This window comes from Dromaius novaehollandiae, chromosome 5 (assembly GCF_036370855.1).
Source record: "Dromaius novaehollandiae isolate bDroNov1 chromosome 5, bDroNov1.hap1, whole genome shotgun sequence".
NCBI lineage: Eukaryota > Metazoa > Chordata > Aves > Casuariiformes > Dromaiidae > Dromaius > Dromaius novaehollandiae.
The window spans coordinates 58,727,913-58,742,652 of record NC_088102.1 but is presented as its reverse complement, the minus strand read 5'-3'; the positions used below and the strand labels follow the sequence as shown (position 1 = coordinate 58,742,652).

At 39.0% G+C, this 14,740-nt stretch overlaps 1 protein-coding gene across 2 annotated transcripts in view; it reads right to left on the bottom strand.

Annotated features, from left to right (window-relative positions):
• Nucleotides 1-14,740, bottom strand: part of SPON1 (spondin 1) — a 508,261-nt gene that overhangs the window by 277,281 nt on the left and 216,240 nt on the right. Inside the window, exon 5 of one of the 2 annotated variants that reach the window (XM_064512946.1) lies at nt 12,332-12,411. The exons of the other annotated variant lie outside the window; for it this stretch is intronic. The gene's annotated coding sequence lies outside the window, so the exon portion shown is untranslated. The remainder of the gene's footprint in view (nt 1-12,331; nt 12,412-14,740) is intronic. 2 annotated transcript variants of the gene reach the window in all.

Genomic DNA, 14,740 nt, shown 5'->3' with positions numbered 1-14,740 from the left:
GAAATGGGAACAGGACTATGTTACTTCATCCACTACCCCATTTCTAACCCCTGCTCTGATTTAACTCCTAGTCTTCTAATATGAGATACTAAAAGTTAACGCAAGCTCGGAGAGAGCAACGACGCAGTTCATGGGACAGAAACCACGGAAGAAGCCACTTCTGGAGCAGAAGGCATAAGCGGCTGGGGGACGACGAGGGCACTGAGGGGAAGTATCGCAGGTATGTTCCCCCCTGCCCTCCCTCCTCCGCACGCTGCTGGATGACGCACGCTGGGCTAGAGCGATCTTTGGCCCACCCAGTGCAGCCACTCATAACTTATCTTCAGCATGTACACATGAAAAGTATGGACAATTTGCTAGAAGAAAAGACCACTAAATCGCTAACAAAAGGGAGATAGTGACAGAGAAGTAACACAACAGGAGCATTTGGCTACTAAGAAATCGCAAGCAGCCAACTGCTTCAAATGTTCTGCCTCAGATTCCTAGACTTTTGATGTTACTATAACAACACATCGATGCTACTTAAAAATGTTTTTTCTCCTTTCTTTCTTATATATGCACAAGACCAAAGTGTTTTAGAAAATCTGATCTAATTGCAGAACCTCTGAGCAATGCATAGTGCCGACGCAAGCTGGCACAAACTGGCAATCCCCCAGAGACAGGGCTGTACTGCAGCGCTTGCTCGGCTAGTTCTCATTCGGGGCTTTCAGCCTTGCCTGCTCCTTCCCAGGATCCTCAACAGCACTGGGGTTTTTCACCCAGACACAGATGAATAGACTGATAGACAGACTTTGGACAGTGCAGTAATAGTATCTTCACTCGGAGCCCAGGGAAAGCCTACGGCTCGGGAGGGAGGAGAGCAGCAATGCCACGCAGACAAGGTTTGCATATTAACCCGGGCACGAGCGACCAGCCGGCTCAGCCTCCCAGCAACACGATGCTGCTTTACAAACCTGATTACATGGGGCTTGTGTCAATATGCCAGAGATGGCAATGCTTTGCCATCTAGGGAAATCAAGATGCTATTGAATATTTAACCTGATTGTCTCAGGGTGTTTTAAATAAGGCTCCGCTCTTCCAATATTCCAATAAATGGTCTGGCTGATCTACGGGAAGTGGGAGAAGGAAAGATGCACCGGGCTGCTAACGTTAATAAACCGCACGGGAGCTGCAGTGAATTACCAACGTACGAATAGTACCTTCCCTCTTCCCAGCCATTTGTCTAAGCTCTGTAACCTGACTGTAACGACAAGCATATAATTCATAAAGAAGGAAGAGTAGAAAAATACGACACATAATGCTGTCCTTTAATGTGACAGTTAACTCTTATACTTGTGAGAGTCTTATTTTTTTAACATGTAATACCTTAACCTTCGGGTAATAAAGCACTTCACATAGTGTATGTTGCTATATCAACTGATGCGCTGAAGTGTTTTTTTGCTCTGTTTGTTTTATAACGAAAACCTCAAAGTGCATATAATAAAGCTTAGCACTGATGCTAATCTGGGAAAAAATGGAGAAGGGAGGGAATGGGCTATAAAACAGGATACAGTAAGGATAAATACTAAGCCTCATTGTAAAGTTCTTATGTTTAAGAATTTTAAGATTTTTAAGAAAAACATACTGCACTTGTCTCCTGCCCAGATACCAATCTACCCCCAGAACTGAAAACAAAAATTAAGACATCTTATTTGATGTCCTACTGGTTTTGTTATACATTCAGAGCAGGTAGTCTAAAGCAAAGAACAAAGGCTACGTAATTTGAACTTTAACTCATACTTCACAGGTTGGTGCCTCAGTCAGCCTGCAAGAAAAGCAATTACTGCACTCGAGCTAACATCAGGAACTGTATTATAAAAAGGGGTCAGTGAGACACCATTTCATTGGAGAAAAGATTTGCAGAAAAAAATTAATTTTCTTAAAAGCACTATCATTTCACCTTCCTGACTGAAGAACCATTCAAAAGCAAAAAAGAACACACTGGCATGACATTAGCTGCTTGAAATCTTACCCTGAAGTAATTCTGGAACACGGTTATAACAAATGATTAAGCATCATTTTTTAACTTAAATAGCTCCTTTCTTCCTCTCGGTTGTTAATTAAATGCTTTCTTAACAAAGATTTTAACAATGCTAACTTCAAAACAAATAAGAAGGGTAGTCTGTTCCTAAGCAATACTAATTTAAAGTAATCCGATATACTTTTGGTAGCTTCTGTTTTAACAGTGGCTGCTTTCATTCTTTGAAGCAACTGCTGCTCCCTTTGGAGCAGGTAAATTGCTTCAGTGAGTGACAAGCTGGTCCTCTTGCTGGGAGACTGAAGGCTGCTCCCTCAATCAAAAGCTAGTGGGAAACAACTGATACTATGCTTCACCGAGTTTGGTCCTCCCTGAATACAAGTGGACATTATCTTACTGCTTGCCACGGCTAAGGGAAAACGCCCTATGTGACTGCTGTACCAAGCGCGCAGCCAGGACCGGGGCCTGCTGCCTCATGAGGGGACCCGGGAGAGGGGCAGAAACCGCCTTTCGGCAGCCTGCGCGTACGGAGGAGGCAGCGACTCCAGGAGACAGCAGAAAGTTTGGCTCTTGATGCCAGCATCTCCCAGCCGCTCTCAGGTAATGTTCTTCCCTTCCAAGTTCTTGAATTGGAAAGATTTATAGATTACTGAAATATTTAACACAGTGTAAGATGAAAACAAACGCACAAAGTCCCCGGCTTGCTCTTGTTTCTCATTTGCACTTGTTAATCAAAGTGAGGCTCAAAACGCTAAATTTGGCCCTTTAAAAAATCAACTTGCAACTTCAGGCATTTGCTCATGCTTCCCCACATCTGCACCACTCACCCATAAAGCCCTGCATTATTTACCAGCACTCTAATTAGCTTCTAACTTGTCCTGTGTTCGACTTTAAGCAAAGCAAAGAAGCTGGAGAACGGCTAGAGACACATTCCAGCTCATGGAAAAGCAGCTGGGGCAGTTCTCATACAAATTCATCCACTGTGGGAAAAGAGAAGTTTAAGTCAGTAAAGGCAGTATCAGACAGTGCTTGACCTTTGAATCTGTGTGTCAGCCTTGGTGGGAAAACAAATACACCACTTGCCATTAACGGCATTGCTTCTACACGGGAACAACAGGCCATTGTGGCATAGAAAAAGTGATGTCCTCAACATCTTACACTAATCCTCCTTCAGGAAAGGGGAAAATTGGCCTTAAATTGGCCACAAAACCCAAAGCCTCAAAAAAACTCAAAAAACAATGCTGTAATTGTTTTATTTATTTTAAAATAAATTCATTGTAACAACTTCTTGAATTTTAATTTCTAGATTCCAGGGCATTCAAAAAGTGTGTGTCCCTGTAATATAAAAAGTTATAAATCATGCATATAATCTCCTAACAACTGTGAGGGTGAAACAAAAACAGTCAGGAACCAAGTGATCCAGCGGAACACTCTTTACAAGAATAGCACAGCCAAACCAACCTACCCAAAAATAATACTGCCCTCCAGTTCTTTTCCTTCTCACATTTTTAATCTAATATTTTGTAGCTATCACAAATATTAATTGATTTGCAGTATTCATTTGGAAACTCAAAAAACGCACAAAAATAGCTTAAGCTGAGAGAGCACAGGAATGAGAATCTTATTCCAACCGTAATGTATCTACTGAAGCATGTCTGGACACTAAATTGACTATTCCCCTCTTAAAATGTACTTAACACTATGGTAATGCCAGGATAACTAACCAAGTTGCATAAATAACCTGTCATTTCTAATGAAGCTTTGTTTACCTGCATCTTGATAGGAAAACTACTTAAAAATTATCTTAACAACCAATATATCCCTGTTGTCTCCTTATTGGAAATAAAGCAGTTTACTTCTGAATTTAAGGATAAAATGTAAGTGTCTCAAATGATTTGCTCCTTGTATAAATAACGAGATGCCTAGCTGTTTAGGCTACATGACAGTTTATATGTATCCGCTAGAGTAACTATTAAGAAAAAAATCTCAGTAAATGGCAGCTCAGCAACCGATTATCTCACGCTCCGTAACCACAGACAGTCCCATCTGCATAATCTAGCGCAACCCAGAGGGACAGACTTTTTCAGATTCCTCTAAATCAGGTTAGCGATATGAAGATACGCTTGTGCAACCACAGTTTCTGCCATAAATCATAGAGAAAAAAAATGAAAGTTATATCTAGTTTTTGCAACAGGTGGAAAGAGAATAACAGAGAAAAAAGTCTGCCTCGCTGCACAGCAGTGGCTCACTTAGGTACTGTGCTGTGCAGCTACAGCGTCTGCAGCATTTTCTGATGGAAGTTTCTTTGGTTGGCAACGCTCATTAAAAGGCTTTATATCAAGGCACTGACGTATTCCATCTGTTTTGGGGATACTGCCAGTACAAATCAGCTTAAAGCAAATTTCTACACCCTTCACAACATTGGAAGAATTCTCCCTCGGCAGGAAAACATCAGCTCTCATACGGCCCACGTTTCAGGGATGCGAAGCAAATTGCGGCGCGCCAGCGAAGAGCGGGCTGCGCGCAGCCCTCCAGCAGCCCCAAGGTCAAAGAGGGCATCTGCGCATCTGATCTGCTAGCTGAGAGGAGTTTAAGGCAGTTTTACTCTCTGTCCTGGAGATCTGTGATAGCTGGACTACTGCACTCTGTGAAACTGGATTACCCAAGCAGCCTACAAAGGAGAGGTCACTTGCCAAGCTGGCACACCCATACCACCGTCGCATTTCTCTCCATTCACAAATTTAGGTACAGCACTCGATAACACTATACAATCAAAATCTAGCATACACTTATATCAGCAAGCAAAAGCTCTATTTTGAATTAAAACAAGCACCCCAACTGCGATTCTGCCTTTATCTTTATAAATTGTTCATTACATCTAAACTGCAATGAAACACACAGAAAGAAACCCAAAGAGAACTGTCTGCTTTAGTGCACATTTACTAAAGAAACGAGGTGCACTAAGGAGTGCTCAGACTTTACAAAGGATAAAGACTGAATCTCAAACAGGAGAGGTCAAGGATTAACGTCCACGTTTAATACAGAATTGTTTTAAAGGTTCATTTTAAAGAATTATTCTTTTATTGAGTAATTTTTAAGAATTATTGAAGAGTCAATAAATTCCTATTGAGGTTTTAAGAAGGGAGAAATGGGAACAGGTTTTTTTGTATTATAAAATTTAAGGCCAATCAACATACATGCTTGTGGATTAATACAGAGAAATGTTCTCTATTACACCTTCGGAAGAATAAACTGAAATCAAATATCAAAGAAAAATAGGCATAGGCATGGGAGACGAGAGTCTAAAGTCTTATTTCCAGACTCCTGCATTTAAACACAGGGTTTATTCCTAAAGTTACAGGATTTTAAAAAGGAAGATATCCTGTCTGCCTCTGGTATTTCAGGTTCACTTACTCTGAATCATTTGATACACAAAAATAAACAGGAAAGATTATTTTATTCAATGCGAAAATAATGAGAGTCATTTAAATGGGAAGAAAATGGCAAATATAGCTCTGTGTCCGCTTTCCACAGTCAAACGGAACAAGCACTGTACCTGCTATACTCTCCTCTCTGCTGTAGAGATACAAAGCAAACATTTGTCGCTCCCATCAGCACTTTACATGGATGAAAAGAGCAAAATAGCAGCCTGCACTCTCATACTCTGAACTCTGACAGTGTTGATCATGTCCTATTCCATAAATGGGGAACTTAACTCATTTCAAGCATCTTCTAATTAAAAACCTCCAATATAGATTTCCCTTCCGGGGAAACCTCCACATACCTACTATACCACTGCTAACAGAACCTCAATTTGTACTGCCAGAAAAAAATCACAAAGCATTATAATCTATTAATTTAAAAATCCAGTTCATTTCTCAACTCATCCTCTCCTTTTCTAAATGAGTTTTTCATGTTTTTTTATTTTAACACTTTTGATTTATTCCTTTTTTTAAATTGTCCTGATTTGTATATTCATTAATATTAAGAAAGTCAATAATCTGGAACACTTCTCATCTCTGATGGAAGGAATTAACAGCAATGCAGAGAGTCAGCAAGAGGCATCCTTACTTTCCTTGTAAGGCCTCATACTGGAGTTTAAGTAATACTTAGGCAGTGAGCTGACTGTCTGCACTCAAACAAATCCCACTGTAGGCAACAGACCTAGACTTAAGGTCTATAACATTTTTTCTCATATTGGTAGAGTTACATTTTTCCTATTCTCATACACCATTCTCTGTGAAAAATCTTGCAAAAGACCCCAGTGGAAAACCTCTGTTTCTATCCATGTCTAAAATAAATTCTAATCTCCTAATAGCTAGAACAATGTTTCCCTGAACTGTTTTATGTCCACTGATATACTATGAACAATATTGGGTCAGGCCCTCAGCATAACTCAATACAAGTTTCTTGTTGCCTGCAGAACGATACTGATTTGCATTTGCTGTAAATCTGCCCTTTGCTGTAAATCTGCCCAATTCTTTCTTTGGTGATACACGAAGCCAAATCCAACTGCTGAAACTTGGAGCTGCATGAAATTTAGTGCCTATGCAGAAATTCAGGCAGACTGCATGAGAACAATTCCCCAGCTTCAGTTTGCTGTAGTTTAAACTTCTGAGTTTCAGGTCTGAAGGAATCCCAAAAAATTGAGAGCAAAACTTGGTTAAAAGAAAGGTCAAGTTCCACATGACTCTGTACTAAAAACTACAGTGAACTTTGAGCTTAACACCAGCTCAACATAAAACTGTCATTCAGTGAAGTTGTACTAACTTATTACCTGATGCCAGTTGAAAGAGTAAGCAAGGGGGGCCAAGGACACAGACAGCACCCGTGCTGACCCTACGCGGCAGGGGACTGCCGGGGGTACCGGACCCTCTGCAGCAAACAGCTCAGATCCGTAGCAGCCCCCTCAAGGCAAGCTTCTACTTGGAAATAATACGGACTAGCATTCATGCCTGGGTTAGAAACTCGCGTTCTTTTGTTGTCTCATAATTTCTTTAGCAGACATCTGAGTAAATCAAGGGGAAGCAGGACTCCTATTTTAAGATTTGAATAAATACGACAATTACTACTCCCTTGGATTGATCGCCCCCCTTTGATGTGAATAGATAGCTGTAAATAAAGGTTTACCTTTGACCGAATGGGACTAGAAATCTTGAAAAAGTACGTTTCCCCGAGCTTGGGTAGTAGTGGAATGTAGGGTGGTGGGCTGGCAGCATAGTTTTATTTGGGTGCTCTGTGTCTGAGCTTGACAAACACAAATGGAGAAAGGATGAAACTAGGATGTGCTGCAGAGACGACAAACAGAAAAGTAACAGTGAAAAACTGTAAGGAAAGAACTCATTAGAAAGAAATTTACAGAAATGGAAATAACATATGCCTTGAATGGTCTGAAAAAATAAGACAGTTTGGGATTATAAAAATGCTCCAAGAGAATATAAAATGTCATACGCTGTAGAGAAGTCAATTATGCAACCGTCCCCATGTCTGTTCCATCTTCCCCTCCTTCCCAGCTCCTGTTTCTGCTCACATAGCCTCCATTTGTCCACTAAATTATTTTACTGGGCACAATTTTTCTTGTATTTACTTACTGGGTTAAGTGCAACAGTATTTCTACAAATTACATAATGTACATATACACCTATGCACACATATCAAACTAGATGAAAACAATGTATGAAAAAACTGCCATTTTTCCATTACAGAAATACCTTTTCAGCTCATTCCTGAATAAGTCACTGACTGAACCACTTACATAGACGCACTCCTTTATTTCTTCAGTCAGCTTAACAATCTGTGTAAACAATTTCACCATTTTTAAAAAATTTTGGAAAGAAGTATGGAATGAATTTACCTTCTTCATGGATAATGGCTATTCAGAATACATTAACTGAGAAATCTTGACACACCTGCCATCAACTTTTAGAAGAACGGACTAGTTGTTTCTTCATCTTATTTATCTCTTACTGTTCTGGTTATTCTCAGACTTCTTCAATAGCTGGTAGTGACAATTAGTGAATATAATTTGCCATTAAGTTCTCCAGGGGTTGTGTTACTCCTGTTTCTCAACTGTCATTTCTTCACGAACATTCGCTGTGTACCTTTAGCGATGGTTGATTAATACAGGGTACAGTTGATTCCTGCCCAGATCAGTTGCTAAGAAGGTCTAGCAAGCCACCACAGGCAAGGAGAAACCTTCACCTAAAGGCGGCTCCTATTAAAATCAAAACAATACAACCCTCCCCACACATAAACTTAAAACTACATTTCAGCTTATATATTAAAAAAAAGTCTGATTTTGCAGAGCAAGTACTTACTTATGGTTTCATTCCTAACAATTGTGCCATTGCAGGTATTTCTGCTACTGAACTATCAATAAAAAATTATCCATTGTAATTGAACTAAGAATGTCATCTTTTTATACCCTGTTTTCAAGTTGTCTTAGAAGTCAGTAGGGCCTCAATCAAACTAAAACTTCTTTTAATAACTGCATTTAAGCAGTATTACGATTTAAAATCTCATGAAAAAAGAATATCAAAATCATCTCTCTGGCATTTGCGAGTCTCCTGACATTATAGCTTGCAGACATGTACTCCCTAAAAGCAGTAGCATCATTTTTTAAACTCTGGAGATAAAAATCTAAACTTTTGAGAAAAAAAATGATTCTTTCCTGATAGTAAAGCAATACATTTTCCTCTGGTATAGAGGAATATACAGAGAGATGATAGTCTGAAAATAAATACTATTCAAAGGATGAGTAAAACCAGTTCATCTCACTGATATGTACAGGCACACAAGACAGATGACAGGTTTTTTATCAGAATGTAGACCACCTCTTCACAACCGCAGCAGGAAAGAGGAACCCGATGAATGAGCCACTCAAGGTGGCAGCGGTATCTGCATAAATACATGTCATTCCTATCTGTCAAAATCCTTTAAGTAATGCAAAGCCTTAATTACAGAATTAAAAACATATATCCTCATTCTTCATCAGCTATTTGACCACATAGAAAATGTCTTGCCAATAACAAAAACCTGCCTCTAGAATCCAAGAGAACAAATAAAAGGGAAAGCAACGTTAATTTTCTGGGGCTCTTCCTTCCACAAGAAATCCTGTCCAAGAGGAAGCTCTGTACCTCAAAGCTTAGTCTAAAAAGAACAAGCAAAACTGTGTCCTTAAAATCTTTTCATCTATTTTTTCTTATATCCTTGTTATTCCCTTGCTAGCTTTTTGTGCCCGATTTGAAATTTAGTCCCACTCAAAGAAAGAAAGAGTTTTTGGTACCAAACTGTCTCTACAAAGACCTAAACCCATCCTATCTTATCATAGGAATGACAAAGCATAATAGTTTGTTGCTGGCAGGGAGGGACAACTTCTGTCTACAGAAATATAACTAACTGTACTATTTCCAGAGAAACTTAGACACGTATCTTAGCAAGGGTAAGGTCTGGAAACTCAAACATTACCTTGAGAACCTGGACTTCAAGCATCTGCTTCAGATTCATAGGAAAAATGTAAAATGTACAAAATCTTCCCTCCACTTCCAGAGCATCTGTTCCAGCACCTGTAGCACAGATACAGCTAACTGTGGGATTAACCACTGGCAAAACTAAGCTATAACAGTAGTTAACAAAATACTGACACACAACACATTTTAATTGCAAAGAGCTGAGTAAACACGATTTGAGCCTAATTGGATGAGGAAAGTTTTGGATGTTCAATAATACGGGCTTGCGTAGTAAATATACTTCCATGCTTCCAGTAAACAGTTAATCACATTTTCTGGAAAAGAGAATGTGAATAAAACAATGAATTTTTAAAGAGACTGAAGCTGTCATCTTCCTTTGCAAACAAAACCTTTGCAGGGAAGTCACAGCATTTACATTTCCAACTCCCTTGCTGGCATACCCAAAAGTCCTGGAATAACCTGTCTTGCAGAATGAGACTATAAAAAGTGTAATATGTTTATTTTATCAGTGGGAGGATTAATATGTGATCTGATGCCATTAAGCAGATATCTAGCCAGACAAATGATTTTTGATAGTTTGGGCTTTTTAATGACAGAAAAAACCCAGAGCATACCTCATAAGTAGCTGAGACACCCACATTTGAATTTCTGCAGCTTCCTGTCTTTACATGGTTTCTGTACAGTTTATTTGCTGAACAGCAGCTAAAAATAAGCATGTGCAAGGTTTTCATCAGAACAGCCAAGTCATCAGGCTTCAAGCTCTTTGGGGCGAGAATACCTCTCTTTGTGGTCTTGTATACCTCAACATACGCCACACAAATGAATGACTATCTTCTGCACTTTGTAAAAGGTAACAGCAGATTAAAATCCCTACATTTCAGAAAAGCTCTTTCCTCAAAGAAACTCCTATCAACAGTCAGTCTGGTACTACGTGAAGAATAAGCCTTGGAGGTCCAAATTGTTATCTCAGGAGAACTACCGAAAGAGGAGTGATATCAGTGAAAACAGCGTAGATTTCTCAAAGAGTAAAAAAGAGCAGAGCCTAGCACATTTATACGTATATTGTTTCTATCTCCTCACAAAATTGTGTATTTTCATTCTAGTCAGCAACTGTGATCACAACCTTAGCATGCTTCCTATCACATTAGTAGCATGAAAGCAGCTCTGAGGCAGCACTGACAGATGCATCATTAAAAATGTGAACTTCAGTGCTGGCCCCAAGCTGTCCCTGGGTTGTGGCACTAAGGTTTCCTCTAATTGGTTATTCAGCTGCATTTAGATTTCCAGTACATCTGCAGCAAAGCAGGTGGGGAAATTAGTCACATAACTCCCATTAGCAGTTGTTCCAGGTTGCTTATTGACAGCAAAACCCTTTCTCTACACCAAGGAAGAAAGAAGAAAGAAAGAAAGGCTGTAAGGGGAGAGGAGGCTCCTAATTACTGACTCCAGTCTGAGACAGTAGTTTTGTAGGTCTCTAAGAAATCATCCATGGCATAAACATAATGCATCTAGATCAGAGTTTGAGGCCAAAATTTTCCTAACCTTTCTGTGCATTTCCCAGTAAAATAATAATAATAATACTATCATTGATGGATTTTTGCATGAGGAAGCTATGCGGGACATCATAATTTACTATTTTGCAACCTAACAAAGAAGCTTTAAAATATCCTGGGCCATAGTTATTCTCAGGGTTATTTTCTAGGAGTTCATTCTCATTAGTACTGACTTTAGAATAATAGATAAAAGAATGTAAAAGAATTCCAATGTATTTCATATGTATTTCTCAGAAGTATAGATTTGTAGGAAAAAAGTGGCTGAAATGGTATAGAATTCATGCCTTACGTGAGTATTTGACACAGTATGATCACATTTGGTCACGAATGGGCTACTTGCTAATATGCTCTACTGTTCCTAGAAAAAACTGTGGACATTAAATACATTAAAATTTAAGAACCAAGAATAGCTTTTCCTAAGCATTCCTTGTGAGTTAAGATCCCTTCCATAAGCAGAAACATAAACACCCACACCCACACCCACAATTGGCAAAAGTTTTAAGAGTCAGAAAAAGCCCTATGCATTACCAGGTGAATTTCCAAGTCAAATTATGGTACCAACTACAAATTTTAAAGAATTTCTTCAGTTTTAAAGCTGCATTTTTTATGCTTTTTGAACAAAAATAAAATTATGTCAGAAATCCCACAGGATATTTGCTTCATTTTCTGACAAGCCCCACCTTATTCTTTTACGATCTTAAAATTTACAATCTGTTGAAACAGTTACATGAATTTGTACTGATCTAGAAGACGACTGAAGAAACCGTATCATCCATTAAGTCACAGATGCTTCATGCAAGCTCACCAAATCTCATCTTCTTAATGACAGGGTGTACAATTCTGTAGCAAGCTCCTCAAAATTTTGCTTGATATTAAACATACACTTTAGCCATTGCTATCTCTTGAATTTCAGGTAGCCATTCTATTATTAGAATCTTTGATTAGTGAAGACCTGACCACTTTATGGCTGATTTCCTTCACATAAACTACAAAACAGTCTAACATCAGTAGACAGCTCCCTGGGCATATGGTTATATGGTTTTAAATCAAGGATTTGTCTGATTGTTTCTGATTTAAATCTTTTTGCCTCACTTCAGCTGAAGAATTGAGCTGCTTCTGCTTCTACTGCACAGAGACTAACATAACGACCCACTAGAGTTAAGCTGTCTAGCGCAACCAAATGTCAGTGCTATGAGGTTTGGGCCTGGGGAAAAAACTGTCAACCATTTTACCAATAACACAACTAAAGGTTGTACATAAACCGATGAGATTGTCTGAAAACTATTCTATACCTGGCTCAAGCCAGTCTTGGTCTTCTGAAAACAGCACCGTAGTCCCAGGCTTACTGCTCTGCCTTTGCAAACAGCTCCAACTGAAATGCAAATAAGAAAAATATATATCACTAACCATTTTCTTTGTATTTTCGTATTTTTCCCATAAGACATATAGGTATGTCTGAAATCACTACTCCTTTTCCTTCCCCTCTACCCCCAGCTTAAACTGAAGCATTTATATTCTTCGGGTAATGATTTACATGGTTACAGACTGGAGTTTGGATTCAGGTGGGGTTTGTTTCAGTCAATCACTGGACTCCTATCAAATTTACTGAAAGTAGCAGGTCTACAACAATGACTAGATGGTGAAAGAAAGAGGCTTTTCTGTGAATTCCTCCTCCCTTTTTTTTATTCTGTGTCTAAAAATACTATGAGAATTGTCTCTCTTGTGTCAGTAGAGCACTGGTGGAATACACACTGATGAAAAAAAGACATGAATAGTGTGGAAGGCTAGGAGGAAGAGAGAAAAGAAGGAACCAAAACTCTTAATAGTAAACACCTCCAGAACAGCTGGATGTATCCAAAATTCAGATTCAGAGCTGCAACTGTTCTCACTGTATTTTCTGAGCCATATGCTTCAAAATTAGAAGCTAACAACCTTTGAAATGAGGAGCAAAATCTCATGGCTTAAGCCTAATTTCAGAATGAGTTATTTCAGCTTAGTGCTAGAAGCTAGTCAAAATTAATAGTAATTTTTGCTCATGGCAGTTTTTTTTTTTTTTTTTAATTACTTTATGAGTAAATTTGTTCCAAATAATTTTTCCCTGTTGGGGACAGGAAGACATTTTTCTCCACACAAGAAGCATTTCTCTTATCTTTCCTGGTGGTCCCAACAGCTAAAAAAAAAGTGTTAAAAGACAGACAGATATAAAAAGTTGTAAAAGAAGGATATATACATTTCTCTCACAGTGAAATACCATTTTTTTCCCAAGTACTGACAGCCAGTCAGTTCTTTCAATTCCCTAGCATTTTGAGAACAGCATGAGATGTGTAAAAGCAAGAAAAAAAACAATACAGAGTGAAAAGTACTGATTAACTTGTGGTGGTTCACTGAGTCAGAATGTGGTTCCCCACTGTGCTGTCTCTAAAAATCTTAAATCATCTCCCCCCCAGAAGCACCCAGAACAATTCGATCTCTCCAAGTAACAGAACTAATTCCTTTAATCCAAAGTAAAAAGGTTAAAAAGTTTCTTACAGCTAAAAGATCTTGACATATGGTGTTTTTAATGTAAAATGTAATTTAGGAGCCTTGCTATACGTTACTAAACTGCTGCAATTATTTTTTTTCCTTTTTAAGATAATCAGACATAGATACTACTTCAAAAATATCTCCATAGGTTTACACAAAGACGACGCTTTCTACCTGCGTCTCGTTTTTATTACTGATTCTGGCTTTACTTGCTAAATGGTGGTCGTCCAGTCATTTAGCTTCCCTCCATGTACCTTTTTTTCCCCCCTATATACTTACTGAACTAACACTACCTGTTCATTGCATTCCAGAGAAAGTCCTGCGCTATAACGTATTTCTTCCCCTTTTGTACTGCATGACTTTCTTTCATCAGAAGAGAGATAACCAGAGAACATCTGCATCACGTTAATGTACAGCAGGAGCTAATGGTACCACACGATCACGGTACATGTATGCAGGTAAAGGCACAAAGCCGTAACCATCTAAATTGCTCATCAGGACAAATAATTCACTCCCTTTACCAAAGCCTCTAATATACCGAAGCCTCCAGGTTCAACAACTACTCTCTAGCAGCAGGCTGAGGAGCACAGTCTAGAAATTAAGAACTGGGCATACTGCTAAGTCAGTCTACAGCTTGACTAATCCACACTTTTATCCCGCTTCCATTGGAAGCTCTTACAGGCAGGATCCTTAAAGGTCACCCCACAGAAACAGCACTCCCTACCGCAGGGAAAAAAAGGAACGCTGAGAAAGTTCCACTCCGCCTTTCTGGCACATCCCATGCGGGCATTTTTCTTTTCTTTTTTTTTTTTTCCTTAATACAAAGAATTTTTATTTTGCAAACTAATGTCATAGCGGCTGTGTCCCCGTAACCTCTGCATTTATCAGGTTTTCTTCACATCTGTAACTGTCCCTCCCTCTTCCCCACTTCCTAGAAAGTCTCTCTCCTATTCACTCCCTGGTTTTCTTCCTCCCTTTTCCAGGCATTTACGTTTTAAGGAGCTTAATGCCAGCACCTTCTTTCTTTCATCTGCTGAGTGCAAATCATCTCCTATTTTTAACCGTATACTTCTGTCAGTACCTCTCTTTGTATTTCTGTTAGCTATTCAGGTCATGTGTTTTTATTACCAGCTGATCTTAAGTTAATCAGCTGATTATAAATCATTCCTAAAGTTTCT